Raw genomic sequence first — 21,005 nt, forward strand, 5'->3', positions numbered from 1 at the left:
TGACTTGCTGCAACCTCGACAACTACTGTGATTATTATTATTTGACCATGCTGGTCATTTATGAACATTTGAACATCTTGGCCATGTTCTGTTATACAGCCAGAAGAGGACTGGCCACCCCTCATAGCCTGGTTCCTCTCTGTTTCTTCCTAGGTTTTGGCCTTTCTAGGGAGTTTTTTTCCCCTAGCCACCGTGCTTCTACACCTGCATTGCTTACTGTTTGGGGTTTTAGGCTGGGTTTCTGTACAGTACTTTGAGATATCAGCTGATGTAAGAAGGGCTATATAAATACATTTGATTTGATTTGATCGAACATCTCTGGAGAGACCTGAAAATAGCTGTGCAGCAACGCTCCCCATCCAACCTAACAGAGCAAATACAGGTGTGCCAAGCTTGTAGCATCATACCCAAGAAGACCCAAGGCTGGATTCGCTGCCAAAGGTGCTTCAACAAAGTGCTGAGTAAAGGGTCTGAATACTTATGTAAATGTGATATTTCCATTGTTATTTTATGGTAAATTACTTTAAAAAAATCTAAAAACCTGTTTTTGTTATGTCATTATGGAGGTATTGTGTGTACATTGATGAGGTAAAAAAAAATATTAAATACATTTTAGATGTGGAAAAAGTCAAAGGGTCTGACTACTTTCCGAAGACACTGTATGTGTGTGTGTGTGTGTGTTCGTGTATGTGCATGTGTATGCGTTTGAATGAGTGTGTGTTATATGCATGTGTACATGAGTAGAAACACCTGCGTGGCATCAGCCTCAGGCAAACATGCGTTCGATGTTACATTGTTGCCCCTCAGTGTCAACTTACTTTTTGATTTGTTGTATTTTTTTCATTCTATCCCATGTCCAGCAACTCCACTCCCACTTGTCTCCAATTCCATATCCCAACCCTTAGCTTCCCTCAGCCCATCCCACCTATCTCTGCTGGCCACCCTCTTCAGATTTCTACACACCACATACAGTATCTTTCAACTATGCTGTGATGTTTAGCATACAATTTGAATCTATCTAATCGATTAGAATCCACAGATGACGAGATGAACATAAATACTTTTAATTAGAGTATTGGTATATTAGTAATTGACTGACCAGGCCTCTCCAGATCTCCCAACAATGCTGTTTCTAGGGTCAATTTTAGATTAATATTTTGCTTTTTTAGCCAATCCTGAACCTGAGACCAGAAACAGTTTACCTGATGGCAATACCAAAACAAGTGGTCTATTGATTCTGTATCCTCACAACAAAATTTGCAGCGCTGCGATGATTGTATTCCCCAAGTATTTACAATTTCGTTGGTGGCAAAAATTATGTAGACTAATTTTAGCTGAAAAAAATGAAGGCTTGAATCTTGTGTCATTCTATATATCAACTCATACACCCTGTACCATGGAATCATTACATCAAAACATATCTTCCCATCTATTTTGCAATCTGTATTGCACAGCTGCCAACATCCTGGTTCTTAAATGAAACTGGTATACTTTCCTATTTATGCCATTTTTATTCCTCCGCCAGTTTTGATCCTTTATATTGGGCAGACAGACCAGTTTCCTACCTCCTCCCGCTGCCACCTGCCTCCTCCATTTTTGGGGTAATGCCGTAATCATTTGGTTGTAATCTTGGATTGATATTCTGATAACTCCATGATAGACATAACTCTAGCATTCCAATTAACAAAATACCCTTTTCTATATACACAGGTCTTTTATAAACCAGCACATTTGTTGTAATATTTGTCTTATCTTTTCAGGGGCAAGAAATTGAAATTGTAACAAGCTCTGCAATGGTTGTTTGAAAAAGAGAGATACTTATATATGAATACCAAGTGTGTCTACTTCACCTTCAGCCCATTTTATAGGGAAACTGCAAGGTAATGTAAAAGTTAATTTTTTTAAAGATCCAATACGTAATATTTATCATAATTAAGTTATCTTCATCTTCAATGAGACATTGCAGGGATCGAGCTTGAGGACTTAATATAAAACTTCAGTCATCGGCATACTGTAACGGTTGTCGTCTGGAGATAGAGAGTTGATATGGTTAGTATTAATCTTTTTAATGGAAAACTGAACATTTCAAAAACACAACCGAAACAGTTCTATCTGGTGCAGACACACAAAGACTGAAAATAACCACCCACAAACCCCAACAGAAAACAGGCTACCTAAATATGTTTCCCAATCAGAGACAATGACTAACACCTGCCTTTGATTGAGAACCATATCAGGCCAAACAAGAAACCAAACCTAGAAAAACAAAACATAGAATACCCACCCAACTCACATCCTGACCAACTAAAACAAAGAAATAACACAAGAACTAGGGTCAGAACGTGACACATACACCTTTGTTTTCAAGCCTTGGATTTGTAATCCTCTAATGTTGTTATTTGATCATATTTTAATATAATAGCTAGTTATGGTGGCCATAACGAGAAGATAAGGTGGCAGCAGATACTCCTCTTGACAATTCACTCTCTGAGAAGTAGCCACTATTTACGATTTTACTATTTACTATTCACCTGGGGTTGCTATACATTACATTTACCCATTTTATAAGAGACTCTTATAAATAAAATCCAGTCTTACTTTAACAAAGGCTTTTTCAAAATCTGCTATAAACACCAGGCCTGGCCTCTTAGATGTTTCATGTTGAGCTGGTAGAATTCTGGACCATTGGTACTTCCACAATGCATACAAAGCCCTCCCCCGCCCTCCCTTTAGCAAATCTGACCATGACTCCATTTCGATGCTCCCAGCCTCTAGACAGAAACTAAAACAGGAAATGCCCATGCTCAGGTCTATCCAACGCTGGTCTGACCAATCGGATTCCACTCTTCAAGATTGCTTCGATCACGTGGACCGGGATATGTTCCCGGGTAGCCTCAGACACCAACATTGACGTATACTACACTTGTTGAGCGGGTTTATTAGCAAGTACATCGGTGATGTTGTACCCACTGACTATTAAAACCTTCCCTAACCAGAAACTGGGGATTAATAGCAGCATTCACGCAAAACTGAAAGCGCGTACCAATGTTTTTAATCATTGCAGGGCGACTGGAAACACAAACGAATACAAACAGTGTAGCTATTCCCTCCGCAAGGCAATCAAACAAGCAAAGAGTCAGTACAGAGACAAAATGGAGTTGCAAATCAATGGCTCAAATACGAGACGTATGTGGCAGAGACTACAGTCAGTCACGGATTACAAAAGGAAAACCATCCTCTTCGCGGACATCAACGTCTTGCTCCCATACAAATTAAACAACCTCTTTGCTCGCTTTGAGGACAATACAACTGTCACAGCCCGGTACCAAAGCCTGTGGGCTCTCCTTCACCGTGGCCAACGTGAGTAAAACATTTAAATGTGTTAACCTTCGCAAGGCTGCCGGCCCAGACGGCATCCCTAGCCGCGTCCTCAGAGCATGCACAGACCAGCTGGCTGGTGTGTTTACGGACATATTCAATCAGTCCCTATCCCAGTCTGCTGTGCCCACATCTTCAAGATGGCTACCATTGTTCCTGTTACCAAGCAAGCTAAGGTAACTGAATTAAATTTCTATTATGTGTGTTTTCTGTTAAGAGAATGTGTTTCTTGTTAAAAAGCTGAATAGCACTAAAAGGGAGTAAGCAAAGGCACTATGTGTAATCCTGGGATTGAGTGTACTTATTAGTATACAGTGCCTTGCGAAAGTATTCGGCCCCCTTGAACTTTGCGACCTTTTGCCACATTTCAGGCTTCAAACATAAAGATATAAAACTGTATTTTTTTGTGAAGAATCAACAACAAGTGGGACACAATCATGAAGTGGAACGACATTTATTGGATATTTCAAACTTTTTTAACAAATCAAAAACTGAAAAATTGGGTGTGCAAATTTATTCAGCCCCCTTAAGTTAATACTTTGTAGCGCCACCTTTTGCTGCGATTACAGCTGTAAGTCGCTTGGGGTATGTCTCTATCAGTTTTGCACATCGAGAGACTGACATTTTTTCCCATTCCTCCTTGCAAAACAGCTCGAGCTCAGTGAGGTTGGATGGAGAGCATTTGTGAACAGCAGTTTTCAGTTCTTTCCACAGATTCTTGATTGGATTCAGGTCTGGACTTTGACTTGGCCATTCTAACACCTGGATATGTTTATTTTTGAACCATTCCATTGTAGATTTTGCTTTATGTTTTGGATCATTGTCTTGTTGGAAGACAAATCTCCGTCCCAGTCTCAGGTTTTTTGCAGACTCCATCAGGTTTTCTTCCAGAATGGTCCTGTATTTGGCTCCATCCATCTTCCCATCAATTTTAACCATCTTCCCTGTCCCTGCTGAAGAAAAGCAGGCCCAAACCATGATGCTGCCACCACCATGTTTGACAGTGGGGATGGTATGTTCAGAGGGATGAGCTGTGTTGCTTTCACGCCAAACATAACGTTTTGCATTGTTGCCAAAAAGTTCAATTTTGGTTTCATCTGACCAGAGCACCTTCTTCCACATGTTTGGTGTGTCTCCCAGGTGGCTTGTGGCAAACTTTAAACAACACTTTTTATGGATATCTTTAAGAAATGTCTTTCTTCTTGCCACTCTTCCATAAAGGCCAGATTTGTGCAATATACGACTGATTGTTGTCCTATGGACAGAGTCTCCCACCTCAGCTGTAGATCTCTGCAGTTCATCCAGAGTGATCATGGGCCTCTTGGCTGCATCTCTGATCAGTCTTCTCCTTGTATGAGCTGAAAGTTTAGAGGGACGGCCAGGTCTTGGTAGATTTGCAGTGGTCTGATACTCCTTCCATTTCAATATTATCGCTTGCACAGTGCTCCTTGGGATGTTTAAAGCTTGGGAAATATTTTTGTATCCAAATCCGGCTTTAAACTTCTTCACAACAGTATCTCGGACCTGCCTGGTGTGTTCCTTGTTCTTCATGATGCTCTCTGCGCTTTTAACGGACCTCTGAGACTATCACAGTGCAGGTGCATTTATACGGAGACTTGGTTACACACAGGTGGATTGTATTTATCATCATTAGTCATTTAGGTCAACATTGGATCATTCAGAGATCCTCACTGAACTTCTGGAGAGAGTTTGCTGCACTGAAAGTAAAGGGGCTGAATAATTTTGCACGCCCAATTTTTCAGTTTTTGATTTGTTAAAAAAGTTTGAAATATCCAATAAATGTCGTTCCACTTCATGATTGTGTCCCACTTGTTGTTGATTCTTCACAAAAAAATACAGTTTTATATCTTTATGTTTGAAGCCTGAAATGTGGCAAAAGGTCGCAAAGTTCAAGGGGGCCGAATACTTTCGCAAGGCACTGTACAGACTCAAATCTCTGGCCACTTTAATACATTTAATAAATTGATTTAATTAAGGTATCACTAGTCACTTTAAAAAACGCCACTTTAACAATGTCTACATATCCTACATTACTCATCTCATATGTAGATACTGTATTCTATACCATTCCGCACGCCATCGCTCATACATATATTTATATGTACATATTCTTATTCATCCCTTTCCATTTGTGTGTATAAGGTAGTCGTTGTGAATTTGTTAGATTATGGTCTCATTAACATCTGCTAACCATGTGTATATGTGACCAATACATTTTGATTTGAAGTGTAAGAGGCCTCAGGTTTTTTAAGATTGTCTGGATCTTTATATTTGCTATCTGGGTCTTGTTTTAATAGTGAAATCAGAACTTCCTGCTGAGTACCTGACACACTACAATTTCTATTGGAGTAGTTAAATACAGCTTATAATGGAGTTTTGAGTACAGTACCAGTCAAAAGTTTGGACACACCATCTCATTCAAGGGTTTTTCTGTATTTTTACTGTTTTCTACATTGTAGAATAATAGTGAAGACATCTAAACTATGAAATAATCAAATCAAATCAAATTTATTTATATAGCCCTTCGTACATCAGCTGATATCTCAAAGTGCTGTACAGAAACCCAGCCTAAAACCCCAAACAGCAAGCAATGCAGGTGTAGAAGCACGGTGGCTAGGAAAAACTCCCTAGAAAGGCCAAAACCTAGGAAGAAACCTAGAGAGGAACCAGGCTATGTGGGGTGGCCAGTCCTCTTCTGGCTGTGCCGGGTGGAGATTATAACAGAACATGGCCAAGATGTTCAAATGTTCATAAATGACCAGCATGGTCCAATAATAATAAGGCAGAACAGTTGAAACTGGAGCAGCAGCACGGCCAGGTGGACTGGGGACAGCAAGGAGTCATCATGTCAGGTAGTCCTGAGGCACGGTCCTAGGGCTCAGGTCCTCCGAGAGAGAGAAAGAAAGAGAGAAAGAGAGAATTAGAGAGAGCACACTGAAATTCACACAGGACACCGAATAGGACAGGAGAAGTACTCCAGATATAACAAACTGACCCTAGCCCCCGACACATAAATACTGGAGGCTGAGACAGGAGGGGTCAGGAGACACTGTGGCCCCATCCGAAGACACCCCCTGACAGGGCCAAACAGGAAGGATATATAACACCTATAGAATCATGTAGTAACCAACAGTGTTAAACAAATCATAATGATGACAGCTTTGCACACTCGTGGCATTCTCTCAACCAGCTTCATGAGGTAGTCACCTGGAATGCATTTCAATTAACAGGTGTGCCAGTTAATTTGTGGAATTTCCTTCTTAATGCGTTTGAGCCAATCAGTTGTGTTGTGACAAGGTAGGGGTGGTACACAAAATACATCCCCATTTGGTAAAAGATCAAGTCCATATTATGCCCAAAACAGCTCAAATAAGCAAAGAGAACATTAAGACATGAAGGTCACGCAATCCGGAACATTTTAAGAACTTTGAAAGTTTCTTCATGTGCAGTCGCAAAAACCATCAAGTGCTATGATGAAACTGGCTCTCATGAGGACCACCACAGGAAAGGAAGACCAGAGTCACTTCTGCTGCAAAGGATAACTCATTAGAGTTACCAGCCTGAAAAATTGCAGCCCAAATAAATGCATCACAGAGTTCAAGTAACAGACATCTCAAAATCAACTGTTCAGACGAGACTGCGTGAATCAGGCCTTCATGGGCGAATTGCTGCAAAGAAACCACTACTAAAGGACACCAATAATAAGAAGAGACTTGCCATGAAATATGAGCAACGGACATTAGACCGGTGGAAATCTGTTGTCCTTTCATCTGATGGGTCCAACTTTTAGAGTTTTGGTTACAACCTCCATGTCTTTGAGACTCAGAGTAGTTGAATGGATGATCTCCGCATGTGTGGTTCTGATCTTGAAGCATGGAGCAGGAGGTGTGATTGATTGTTTAACCTTTATTTAACCAGGTAGGCTTGTTAAATAAAGATTAAATAAAAAACGACTGCGACCTGGCCAAGGTAAAGCAAAGCAGTGTGACACAAACAACAACACGGAGTTACACATAAACAAGCGCACAGTCAATAACACAATAGAAAATCTGTATACATTGTGTGCAAATGAAGTAAGGAGGTAAGTCAATAAATCGGCCATAGTGGAGAATTTAGCAATTAACACTGGAGTGATAGATGTGCAGATGAGGATGTGCAAGCAGAAATACTGGTGCACAAAAGAGCAGAAAAAAACAAAAAACAAATATGGGATGAGGTAGGTAGTTGTTTGGATGGGCTATTTACAGATGGTCTGTGTACAGTTGCGGTGATCTATAAGTGTAACGGCAGATTTCCTCCTCTTCGTCTGAAGAGGAGGTGTAACAGGGATCGGACCAAAACGCAGCGTGGTATGTGTCCATATTGTTTATTATAAAACATAAACTGAACACTAAGAACTACAAAACAATAAATGTGAACATGAACGAAAACCAAACCGAAACAGTCCCGTGTGGTGACACACAGACATGGAAACAAACACCCACAAACCAACAGTGAAACCCATTCTACCTAAGTATGATTCTCAATCAGAGACAACTAACGACACCTGCCTCTGATTGAGAACCATACTAGGCTGAATCAGAAACCTAAACATAGAAACACAAAACATAGACTGCTCACCCGAAATCATGCCCTGACCATACTAAATAAAGACAAAACAAAGAAAAATAAAGGTCAGAACGTGACAGTACCCCCCCCCCCCCTCCCCAAAGGTGCGGACTCCGGCCGCAAAACCTGAACCTATAGGGGAGGGTCTGGGTGGGCGTCTGTCCACGGTGACGGTTCTGGACCCCACTTCACCATAGTTCTAATGCGCCTCTTCGCCCACCTCTGTGGCCTTTAAAGCGGCGACCCTCGCCACCGACCTTGGACTGAGAACCCTAGACATGGGTCCCGAATGGATGGGGGATTCCGGCAGCGCCGGACAGGCGGGAGACTCTGGCAGCTCCGGAGTGAAGGGCGATTCTGGCATCGCCTGGCTGACTGACGTCTCTGGCAGCTCCTTGCTGGCTTGCTGCTCTGGCAGCTCCTAGCTGGCTGGCGGCTCTGGCAGGTCCTGGCTGACTGACGGCTCTGGCAGCTCCTGGCTGGCTGACGGCTCTGGCAGGTCCTGGCTGACTGACGGCTCAGGACAGACTGGCGGCTCTAGCAGCTCAGGACAGACTGGAGACTCTAGCAGCTCTGGACAGACGGGAGACTCTAGCAGCTCTGGACAGACGGGAGACTCTAGCAGCTCTGGACAGACGGGAGACTCTAGCAGCTCTGGACAGACGGGAGACTCTAGCAGCTCTGGACAGATCGGAGACTCTGGCTGCGCTGGAGAGGAGGAAGGTTCTGGCAGCGCTGGACAGGCGGGAGACCCTGTAGGCAGAAGACGGAGAGACAGCCTGGTGCGGGGGGCTGCCACCGGAGGGCTGGTGCGTGGAGGTGGCACAGGATAGACCGGACCGTGCAGGCGTACTGGAGCTCTTGAGCACCGAGCCTGCCCAACCTTACCTGGTTGAATGCTCCCCGTAGCCCGACCAGTGCGGCGAGGTGGAATAGGTGCTGGAGCACGTGCTATGGGTGGTTGTTGCTATGGTGTCCAGTGAGCTGAGATAAGGTGGAGCTATACCTAGCAAAGACTTATAGATGACCTGGAGCCAGTTGGTTTGGCGACAGATACGTAGCGAGGACCAGCCAACGAGAGCATACAGGGCGCAATGGTGGGAAGTACATGGGGCTTTGGTGACAAAACGGATGGGCTGTGATAGACTACATCCAATTTGCTGAGTGGAGTGTTGGAAGCTATTTTGTAAATGACATCGCCGAAGTCAAGGATCGGTAGGATATTCAGTTTTACGAGGGTATGTTTGGCAGAATGAGTGAAGGAGGCTTTGTTGCGAAATAGGAAGCCGGTTCTAGATTTAATTTTAGATTGGAGATGCTTAATGTGAGTCTGGAAGGAGAGTTTACAGTCTTGTCAGACACCTAGGTATTTATAGTTGTCCACATATTCTCAGATCGGTCCAGAGTAGTGATGCTAGGCGGGCGGGTGTGGGCAGCGATCGGTTGAAGAGCATGCATCTAGTTTTACTAGCATTTAAGAGCAGTTGGAGGCCATGGAAGGAGTGTTGTATCGCATTGAAGCTCGTTTGGAGGTTTGTTAACACAGCGTCTAAAGAAGGGCCAGATATATACAGAATACAGTATACAGAATGTATACAGAATGGTGTCGTAAGGGTAGAGGTGGATCAAAGAATCACCCGCAGCAAGAGCGACATCATTGATATATACAGAGAGAGAGAGTCGGCCCGAGAATTGAACCCTGTGGCACCCCGATAGAGCCTGCCAGAGGTCTTGACAACAGGCCCTCCGATTTGACACACTGAGCTCTATCTAAGAAGTAGTTAGTGAACCAGGCGAGGCAGTCATTTGAGAAACCAAGGCTGTTGAGTCTGCCGATAAGAATATGGTGATTGACAGAGTCAAAGCCTTGGCCAGGTCAATGAAGACTGCTGCACAGTACAGTTTTTTATCGATGGTCATTATGATATAGTTTAGTACCTTGAGCGTGGCTGAAGTGCACCCGTGACCAGCTCGGAAACCGGACTACATAGTGGAGAAGGTACGGTGGGATTCTTGATGGTCAGTGATCTGTTTGTTCACTTGGCTTTCGGAGATTTTAGATAGGCATGGCAGGATGCATATAGGTCTGTAACATTTTGGGTCTAAAGTGTCTCCCCATTTGAATAGGTGGATGACTGCGGCCGCATTCCAATCTTTAGGAATCTCAGACAATACGAAAGAGAGGTTGAAAAGACTAGTAATAGGGGTTGCGACAATGGCGGCGGATAATTTTAGGAAGAGAGTGTCCAGATTGTCTATCCCAGCTGATTTGTAGGGATGCAGATTCTGCAGCTCTTTCAGGACATCAGCTGTCTGGATTTGGGTGAAGGAGAAGTGTGTGGGGGGGCTTGGGCCAGTTGCTGCGGGGGGTGCAGAACTTTTGGCCAGGGTTGGGGCAGCCACGTGAACAGAGTGGCCAGCCGTAGACAAATACTTCTTGAATTTCTTGATTATTGTGGATTTATCGGTGGTGACAGTGTTTCCTAGCCTCAGTGCAGTGGGCAGCTGAGAGGAGGTGCTCTTATTCTCCATGGACATTACAGTGTCCCAAAACCTTTTGGAATTAGTGCTGCAGGATGCACATTTCTGTTTGAAAAAGCTAGCCTCTGCTTTCCTACCTGACTGTGGATATTGGTTCCTGACTTCCCTGAAAAGTTGCATATCGTGGGGACTATTCGAAGCTAGTGCAGTGTGCCACATGATGCTTTTGTGCTGGTCAAGGGCAGTCAAGTCTGGAGTGAACCAAGGGCTATATCTGTTCTTAGTTCTAAATTGAGTGATGGAGTGCTGCGTCAGATGATCTGGCCTCCACAGTCACCCGACCTTAACCTAATTGAAATGGTTTGGGATGAGTTGGACCGCAGAGCGAAGGAAAAGCAGCCAACAAGTGCTCAGCCTATGTGGGAACTCCTTCAAGAATGAAAAGCATTCTTCATGAAGCTGGTTGAGAGTGCCAAGAGTGTGCAAAGCAGTCATCAAGGCAAAGGGCAAAGTACTTTGAAGAATCTAATATCTAAAATATATTTTGATTTGTTCAACACTTTTTTGGTTACTACATGTTCCATATGTGTTATTTCATATGTTTGATGTCTTCACTATTATTTTACAATGCAGAAAAATTAATAAATAAAGACAAACCCTTGAATGAGTATGTGTGTCCAATCTTTTGACTGGTACTGTATATAAAAACGTCTTGATATTACAGTACGCATCAAGCCCTTTTTATACATTTAGTTAATTATTTAATTTTTTTTTGTAAAGAAAGCAGAACGCATCTGCTTAAAACATTTATCTTCCTCTTTTAAAATATAATTTGGACAATCATAGATGATTCTGCCTTTAGTAACAAGTTTTTCCAAATTATTTTTGGTAGTGTTCCTGTGTTGGAGATTCAGGAAGAATTTGTTGAATTTTTGTCCATTTTCCATCCAGTTTGCTTTATTATTGTAATAGATTACATTAGATCATTCTTAAATAAGTTCCTCCAGTTCATTTTGTTTTTCATCTAACTTATTTTGTATCTCTGTGGTATCATCTTTATTGCTATCTACCTGTACTATTAGTTCATGTATTTCCCTTGTCAGTCTTGTGTCTAGACAGAAACTGCTTTTTTATTATTGATGAATATTGAATTGAATGACCTCTGAAGGTACATTTTAAGGTATCCCAAAAAGTAAGGGGATTTGCTGAACCTATATTGCACTGGAAAAATTCAGGTATAAATTATTTTGCCTTAGTTTAAAAAAAATTGTCCTCCAGCAGACTTTGATAAAATGTCCAATATCCCCGTCAGCGTGGAAATTCTGTAAATTACGTGAAGGCCAATTTGATGATGATCCGATCATATTCTGCCTCTTATCAATACTTTTTTAACCTTTGATGCAAGAAAGAGAGAAGAAAGTAATCAAGACAACTAGCTAGATTTTTTTTTTGCATTTTGTATTTATTATGGATCCCCATTAGCTGCTGCCAAAGCAGCAGCTACTCTTCTTGGGGTCCAGCAAAATTACATTTTTAATCTGTTTTTTAAATCTAATTTTACTGCTGCAAGTTTACATTTACTTGATGTGGAATAGAGTTCCATGTAGTCATGGCTCTATGTAGAACTGTGTGCCTCCCGTAGTCTGTTCTGGACTCGGGGACTGTGAAGAGACCTCTTCTGGCATGTCTTGTGGGGTATGCATGGGTGTCTGAGCTGTGTGCCAGTAGTTTAGACAGACAGCTCAGGGGCATTCAACATGTCAATACCGCTCATAAATAGAAGTAATGATGAAGTTAATCTCTCCTCCACTTTCAGCCAGGAGAGATTGACATGCAGCCGTGCTGCCCTGTTCTGAGCCAATTGCATTTTCCCAAGTCCTTTTTTGTGGCACCTGACCACACGACTGAACAGTAGTCAATGTACAACAAAACAAGGGCCAGTAGGACCTGCCTTGTTGATAGTGTTGTTAAGAAGGCAGAGCATCGCTTTATTATAGACAGACTTCTCCCCATCTTAGCTACTACTGCATCAATATGTTTTGACCATGACAGTTTACAATCTAGTGTTACTCCAAACAGTTTCGTCATTTCGACATGCTCAATTTCCACATTATTTATTAAAAGATTAAGTTGAGTTTTAGGGTTTAGTGAGTGTTTTGTTCCAAATACAATGCTTTAAGTTTTAGAAATATTTAAGGCTAACTTATTCCTTGCCACCCACTCTGAAACTAACTGCAGCTCTTTTGTTGAGTGTTGCATTTCAGTCGCTGTAGTAGCTGACGTGTATAGTGTTGATTCATCTGCATACATAGAAACTCTGGCTTTACTCAAAGTCAGTGACATGTCGTGAGTAAAAAACTGAAAAACGCAAGGGGCTTAGACAACTACCATGGGGAATTCCTGATTCTAACTGGATTATATTTGATAGGCTTCCATTAAAGAAGACCCTCTGTGTTCTGTTAGACAAGTAACTCTTTATCTACATTATAGCAGCGGGTGTAAAGCCATAACACATATGTTTTTCCAGCAGCAAACTATGATCAATAATGTCAAAAGCTGCACTGAAGTCTAAGACAGCCCCCATAATCATTTTATAATCAATTTCTCTCAGCCAATCATCAGCCATTTGTGTAAGTGCTGTGCTTATTGAGTGTCCTTCCCTATAAGCATGCTGAAATTCTGTTGTCAATTTATTTACTGTAAAATAGCATTGTATCTGGTCAAACACAATTTTTTCCAGATGTTTGCTGAAGTTTGGCAACAGGCAATATCGTCTGCTATTTTCCTCAGTAATTTTCCATCTAGATTGTCTGACCCTGGTGGCTTGTCATTGTTGATAGACAACAATAGTTTTTTCACCTCTTCCACACTGACTTTACGGAATTCAAAAGTACAATTCTTGTCTTTCATAATTTATAGTGTCAGCGTTTGTTGCTGGCATGTCATCCCTAAGTTCGCTTATCTTGCCAATGAAAAAGTCATTAAAGTAGCTTGCAATATCAATGGGCTTTGTGATGAATGAGCCATCTGATTCAATAAATGAAGGAGCCGAGTTGACTTTTTTCCCCCAAAAAATCATTTAAGGTGCCCCAAAGCGTTTTACTATCATTCTTCATCTAATTTATCTTTGTTTCATAGTGTAATTTATTTTTATTTAGTTTAGTCACATGATTTCTTAATTTGCAGTACCTATTGCCAATGAGTTGGGCTGCCAGACTTAATTGCCATGCCCTTTGCATCATCCGTCTCAACCATACAATTTTTCAATCCTCATCAATCCAAGGGGATAAAATAAAAGTTTTTACAGTCATTTTCTTAATGGGTGTGTGTATTAGTAACTGGAATAAGTAGTTTCATAAATCGTCAACTGCAGCATCTGGTTGCTCCTCATTACACACCACAGACCAGCAAATATTTTTTACATCATCAACATATGAATCACTACAAAACTTATTGTATGAGTCTTGATGAAATCTCCTCCATGTATATCTCAAAAGATCAGGGTTTGTTAGTCTACAAATATCCACTATTTCTAATGTGTGCATAATAAATGTGATTTTCTTAAGGGCACGGTGATGATAAATGTCCTCTCACCGCCAACTGCGTTTATTTTCAGAAAACTTAACATGTGTAAATATTTGTATGAACATAACAAGATTCAACAACTGAGGCATGAACTGAACAAGTTCCACAGACATGTGACTAACAGAAATTGAATTATGTGTCCCTGAACAGGGGGGGGGGTCAAAATCAAAAGTAACAGTCAATGCAGCTGGTGGCCACACAAGATACTAAGTACTGCAGTGCATCTCCTCCTCGTGGACTGAACCAGATTTGCCAGTTCTTGCTGTGAGATGTTACCCCACTCTTCCACCAAGGCACCTGCAAGTTCACGAACATTCCTGGTGGGAATAGCCCTAGCCCTCACCCTCCGATCCAACAGGTCCCAGACGTGCTCAATGGGATTGAGATCCGGGCTCTTCGCTGGCCATGGCAGAACACTGACATTCCTGTCTTGCAGGAAATCACGCACAGAACGAGCAGTATGGCTGGTGACATAGTCATGCTGGAGGGTCATGTCAGGATGAGCCTGCAGGAAGGGTACAACATGAGGGAGAAGGATGTGTTCCCTGTAACGCACAGCGTTGAGATTGCCTGCAATTACTACAAAATCAGTCTGATGATGCTGTGACACACCGCCCCTGACCATGACAGACCCTCCACCCCATTAATCGATCCAGCTCCAGAGTACATACCTCGGTGTACTTGTCAGTGAAGAGCACTTTTTGCCAGTACTGTCTGGTCCAGCGATGGTGGGTTTGTGCCCATAGACAAAGTTGTTGCCGGTGATGCCTGATGAGGACCTGCCTTACAATAGGTCTACAAGCGCTCAGTCCAGCCTCTCTCAGCCTATTGAGTACAGTCTGAGCACTGATGGAGGGACTGTGCATTCCTGGTGTAACTCGGGTAGTTGTTGTTGTTCCGCAGGTGTGATGTTCGGATATACCGATCCTGTGCAGATGTTGTAACACGTGGTCTGCCACTGCGAGGACGATCAGCTGTCCGTCCTGTCTCCTTGTAGCGCTGTCTTAGGTGTCTGACAGTATGCACATTGCAATTTATTTCCCTGGCCACATCTGCAGTCCTCATGCCTCTTTGCAGCATGCCTGAGGCACGTTCACTCAGATGAGCAGGGACCCTGGGAATCTTTCTTTTGGTGTTTTTCAGAGTCAGTAGAAAGGCCTCTTTAGTGTCCTAGGTTTTCATAACTGTGACCTTAATTGCCTACCGTCTGTAAGCTTTTAGTGTCTTAAAGGCCGTTCCATTAATTGATCTTCATTAATTGTTTATGGTTCATTGAACAAGCATTGGAAACAGTGTTTAAACCCTTTACGATGAAGATCTGGATTTTTACGAATTATCTTTGAAAGACAGGGTCATGAAAAAGGGATGTTTCTTTTTTTGCTGAGTTTAGTTTGTAGAGTGATTTCCTTTACAGTCAGTTGAGGTGCTTAGCAGTGTGTTATAGTCTCCCACCATAATGATTTGATCGTTTGTTGCCTGTAAGTTCAATAAATTGGTATACATACTTATCCTGATTAGGTCCATTAATTAGCCAAATCTGCTTTCCATCCATTTTCATATTCAAAAGGATCAGCCTTCCTTGTGAATCAGTCCTGACTATTTGCACATTCAGATGAAAGTTGTTAATTAATATCATCACACCTTTTGAGTTACTTTGTCCAAGACAGAAAATAATTTCAACACCCCATTCCTTTTTCCACGCAGCTTCATCTAAGGATATAGAGTGAGTTTCCTGTAAACAGTATATGTTATATTGGATGTGATTTAATAAGAGTGTGTATGACGTCTGGATAAGAGTAAGATGTCTAAATAAATAATAATCCAGCGAATGCACATTGTTGAGTGTCTATGTGTGTCACATGAAGTGAGAATAGCCTTCATTTTTAGGATGATAATTGTAATCCATATCCAAATCCATATCGTATCACCATCATAGTTGCATCATAATTACATTAAACATCATTTTAGTAGAAAAACACATCCCAGCATTTCCATAGTAATTGACGTTTCACATGATTATGAAAGAGACCTTGCATTACTACAGAGACGGCTTCACTACAGTACAAATGTATTCTGTAGAATATGTTATTATTCCCCAACGTACCTGTTCTGATATCTTCACATTGTGTCACGTCCTGACCTTAGAGAGCCTTTTTTATTCTCTATTTGGTTAGATCAGGGTGTGACTTGGGTGGGTGTTAGTGGAATTTCTAAATTCCTGTACGTTTTGTAGCCAAAACCAAATTCGCACTCTTTCTATTTCATTAATGAGTTGTAAGTTCATTAATTATGCATGAAGTAGATCAAGACCAGTCTTAAAAGCCAGGTAACAGCGTTTATTTCAAGAGAGTACTAACCACATACACATATTTCCACAGGTTATAAAGTGAAAATGACGTCAACGTTTTCTAAACGTTCTATCTATTTCACAAGTAGAGGGCCCTCTAGCTCTCGAGCCTTCGCGTTATCAGCACGAAGTCAAGGCCAGTCAGTATAAATCAACATTCTAGACAGTCTGGAGATGGGCCGTTCCTGCCACCTGGAGATTGTACAACTGAATGAACTAAGGAACAGACCTTCATTGTTACTAAACTCCTGCCTACATTATATACAATTGGGAATGGGAGCAAGAGAGAAAATTCACATGTACAGTACATTATAGCATTTGGACTAGTCAGTTCTGATTGGAATGTATACATAATTAGTCATTTCAACCATAATTTCCTCTAACAGTGGGCAAATCTATGTGTTCTACTTTGTTGGTTGGGTATCGTTCTCAATCAGAGGCAGCTGTCTATCGTTGTCTCTGATTGGGGATCATACTTAGGCAGCCTGTTTTACACCTGAGTTTGCGGGATTTTGTTTTTGTATAGTTATTATGTTGCCTGCAGAACGTTATGTTCGTTTATCTTTTGTTGTTTTTTTGGTGTTCATCAAAATAAAGAAAGATGTACGCTAACCACCCTGCGACTTGGTCTCATTCCAACAACGGACGTAACAGAAGATTCCACCACAAACGGACCAAGCAGCGTGGTCAAGAGGAGAGGACACAACGGAAACCCGAGAGGCAGCCCCCCAATTTTTTTTGGGGGGGGGGGCAGATGACGTGGGGGTTGGTGCTGAGGGGTGAGTCCGAGACAGAGGAGGAATTCTTGGACCGTTTGAGCGAGGAGTGGTTGGCAGTCGAGAGGGACGATAGAGTTTGGAGGGGTTGCAGTTTGGAGCAAGACAGTTGGTTTGAGGAGCATGTGAACCTTCAGGCACTATGCTTTGTGATTACACGCACTGTGTCTCCAGTACGCGTCCACAGCCCAGTGCGCTCTGTGCTAGCTCCCTGCATGTGCCGTGCTAGAGTGGGAATTCAGCCAGGACAGATTGTGCCGGCTCAGCGCTCCTGGTCTCCGCTGCGTCTCTTCGGCCCAGGATATCCTGCGCCGGCTCTGCACACTGTGTCTCCGGTGCGCCTTCACAGCCCAGTGCATCCTGTGCCAGCGCCCCGCAGTTGCTGGGCTAGGGTGAGCATCCAGCCTGGTAAGCCATGTGCCAGCTCTACGCACTCGGCCTCCAGTGATGATCCAGGGCCCAATGCTTCCAGTGATGATCCATGGCCCGAAGCCTCCAGTGATGATCCATGACCCGAAGCCTCCAGTGATGATCCATTGCCCGCAGCCTCCAGTGGTGATCCGCGGTCCGGAGTCTCCAGCAACGGTCTGCAGTCCAGAGTCTCCAGCGACGGTCCCCAGAAATTGCAAACGGTCCCCAAATTCGAATCAACAGAAATCTCATAATTCAAATTTCTCAAACATACAATTATTAGACACCATTTTATAGATAAACTTCTCGTTAATCCAACCACAGTGTCCGATTTCAAAAAGGCTTTTCGGCGAAAGCACAACATAATCATTATGTTAGGTCAGCACCTTTTCACAGAAAGCATACAGCCATTTTCCAACCAAAGAGAGGAGTCACAAAAAGCAGAATAGAGATAAAATGAATCACTAACCTTTGATATTCTTCATCAGATGACACTCCCGGGACAACATGTTACACAATACATGTATATTTTGTTCGATCAAGTTCATATTTATATCCAAAAATCTCAGTTTACATTTGGCTTTGTCTCCAAAACATCCAGTGAATTTGCCCACATCAATTTACAGAACTATTCATCATAAATGTTGATGAAAATACAAGTGTTATACATGGATCTTTAGATAATCTTCTCCTTAATGCAACCGCTGTGTCAGATGTAACAAAAACTTTACGGAAAAAGCAAACCATGCAATAATCTGAGTATAGCGATCAGAGGCCAAAACAACCCAAAAATATATCCGCCATTTTGTGTAGTCAACAGAGGTCAGAAATAGCATCATAAATATTCAGTTACCTTTGATCTTCACTTACCCTTTTCACTTACCTTTGATCTTCATCAGAATGCATTCGTAGAAATCCCAGTTCCACAATAAATCTTTGTTTTGTTCGATAATGTCCATCATTTATGTCCAAATACCACCTTTTGTTAGTGCGTTTGGTAAACAAACGCGTGTGCAAGTCCAGCCGAAAGGTCGGACGAAAAGTCAAAAAAGTTATATTACAGGTCGTAGAAACATGTCAAACGAAGTATAGAATCAATCTTTAGGATGTTTTTATCATAAATCTTCAATAATGTTCCAACCGGAGAATTCCTTTGTCTGTAGAAAAGCAATGGAACGCGAGCTAACTTTCACATGAACGCGCGTCACGAGCTCTTGGCACTCTGGCTCATTCCCCTCTCATTCCCCCCCCCTTCACAGTAGAAGCTTCAAACAAGGTTCTAAAGACTGTTGACATCTAGTGGAAACCTTAGGAAGTGCAAAATGACCCCACAGACACTGTATATTGGAATGGCAATGAGATGAAAACTACAAACCTCAGATTTCCCACTTCCTGGTTGGGTTTTTCTCAGGTTTTCGCCTGCCATATGAGTTCTGTTATACTCACAGACATCATTCAAACAGTTTTAGAAACTTCAGAGTGTTTTCTGTCTAAATCTGCTAATAATATGCATATATTAGCATCTGGTACTGAGTAGCAGGCTGTTTACTCTGGGCACGCTTTTCATCCAAAAGTGAAAATGCTGCTCCCTAGCCCAAACAGGTTAAACGTGGCTATACAGATTCTTTCCGCCATGGCATCGCCAGTTGCTCAATTTCAAACCATCGTTCAGACAACACATTTTGCTGGGAAGTTTGGCCAGCCCATACCTGGACAAAAGTCTATGTTGTGTGTACATACATTTTTGGTATCCTTCTGTTACACAAAGATGGGTTGGTCTATAATTGAATTGATATGTGCTTAAAATATACAGATTTGGCGATTAAATTGGAAATAAAACAGGTTGAAATGTTATAAGCATATTTCCTTTCCATAGGAGCAATACAAGTGGAAATATCGTACATAATTCATGCATAATGCATTCATAAATAAGAAATGTTGTCACGCCTACTCCCGCTCCGGTGCTCGACATTGCAGGTTACTGACCATCTGGCCTGGCAACCCATCATTACGCACAACTAGCAACCATTATTACGCACACCAACGCCCCATCATTATGCACACCTGGACTTCATCACTACCTTGATTGGTTCAGTTTTCTTGTCCAGACGCTACTCTTGTTTTGTATCTCTCCATTTTCGTTATTATTAAACTCACCAACTGTACCTGCTTCCTGACTCCGTGCGTCTCCGTTACAAATATATGGCAGAATATTTTAACCAATCACTAACCCCCAAAAATTCTCAAAACACTCAACCAGGAATAACACATAAATCCGCACCTTGTTTTCTTCAGGATAGCTCACCATGTAGCCTAAACTAATTCTCCCGGCATGCTCCAGCAGGGAAACTTCCCCTTCCCTTGCTTCAGCGTCCTGGTCTCATCTGTCCATTGATTTTGTCACTGAACTCCCCTCCTCGGATGGTTGCACCAACATTTTGGTGATTTTGGACAGATTCTCTAAATCCTGCTGTTTTATCCCTCTCTCTGGTCTCTCTTATCCGCTCTCCAGGTCGCTGAGGCACTGTTGCAGCAGGTCTTCCGGCACTATGGCCTTCTAGAGGACATCGTTTCCAACTGTGGCCCTCAATTCACATCACTGGTATGGAAAGCCTTCATGGAGAAGCTGGGGCTCACGGTCAGCCTCACGTCTGGGTACCAGCCTCAGTCTAACGGGCAGGTGGAGAGGATGAATCAGGAGTATCAGGGAGAGTGGGCCCGATTCCTTCCCTGGGTGGAGTATACCCAGAATTCATTGCGTCATTCCTCCACTGAACTGACTCCCTTCTAGTTTGTTCTGGGATATCAGCCAGCCTTGTCTCCGTGGACCCAGAGCCAGACCGACACTCCTGTGGTGGACAAGTGTTTCAGGTGCGCAGTTGAAGGTTGGAACGATGCCTATGTGAGGCTCTAGCCGTCTGCCGTCTGCCGTCAGAAGGAGTAGGCGGATCGCCACCACAGTGAGGCTCCCATTTTCCATCCTGGTGATCACGTCTGGCTCTCCACCAAGAACCTCCCACTCTGCCTGCCCTGTAAGAATGTATTTTATATATACAAATTCTTATTTACAATGACTGCCTACCCTGGCCATACCCGGACGACACTGGGCCAATAGTGCACCGTCCTATGGGACTCCCAATCACGGCCAGATGTGATACAGCCTGGATCAAATCCAGTCTGTGGGGCCATTCAAGGTCCTCCGGAGGGTCAACGAGGTGACATATAGATTACAGTTCCCCAATAACTACCGGATCTCACCCTCTTCATCTTTCTCTCCTCAGGCCAGTGGTTCCTGGTTTCCACCCCTCGCCGTCTGGGCCGGCCCACTCCTCTCCCTCGGGGCCGTTCCCCTGGCCGGCTTCGTCCTGTGGCTGGAGTCACGTGTCAGGGGAGGAGGG

The sequence above is a fragment of the Oncorhynchus clarkii genome, chromosome 32 (assembly GCF_045791955.1).
Source record: "Oncorhynchus clarkii lewisi isolate Uvic-CL-2024 chromosome 32, UVic_Ocla_1.0, whole genome shotgun sequence".
Classification (NCBI taxonomy): Eukaryota; Metazoa; Chordata; class Actinopteri; order Salmoniformes; family Salmonidae; genus Oncorhynchus; species Oncorhynchus clarkii.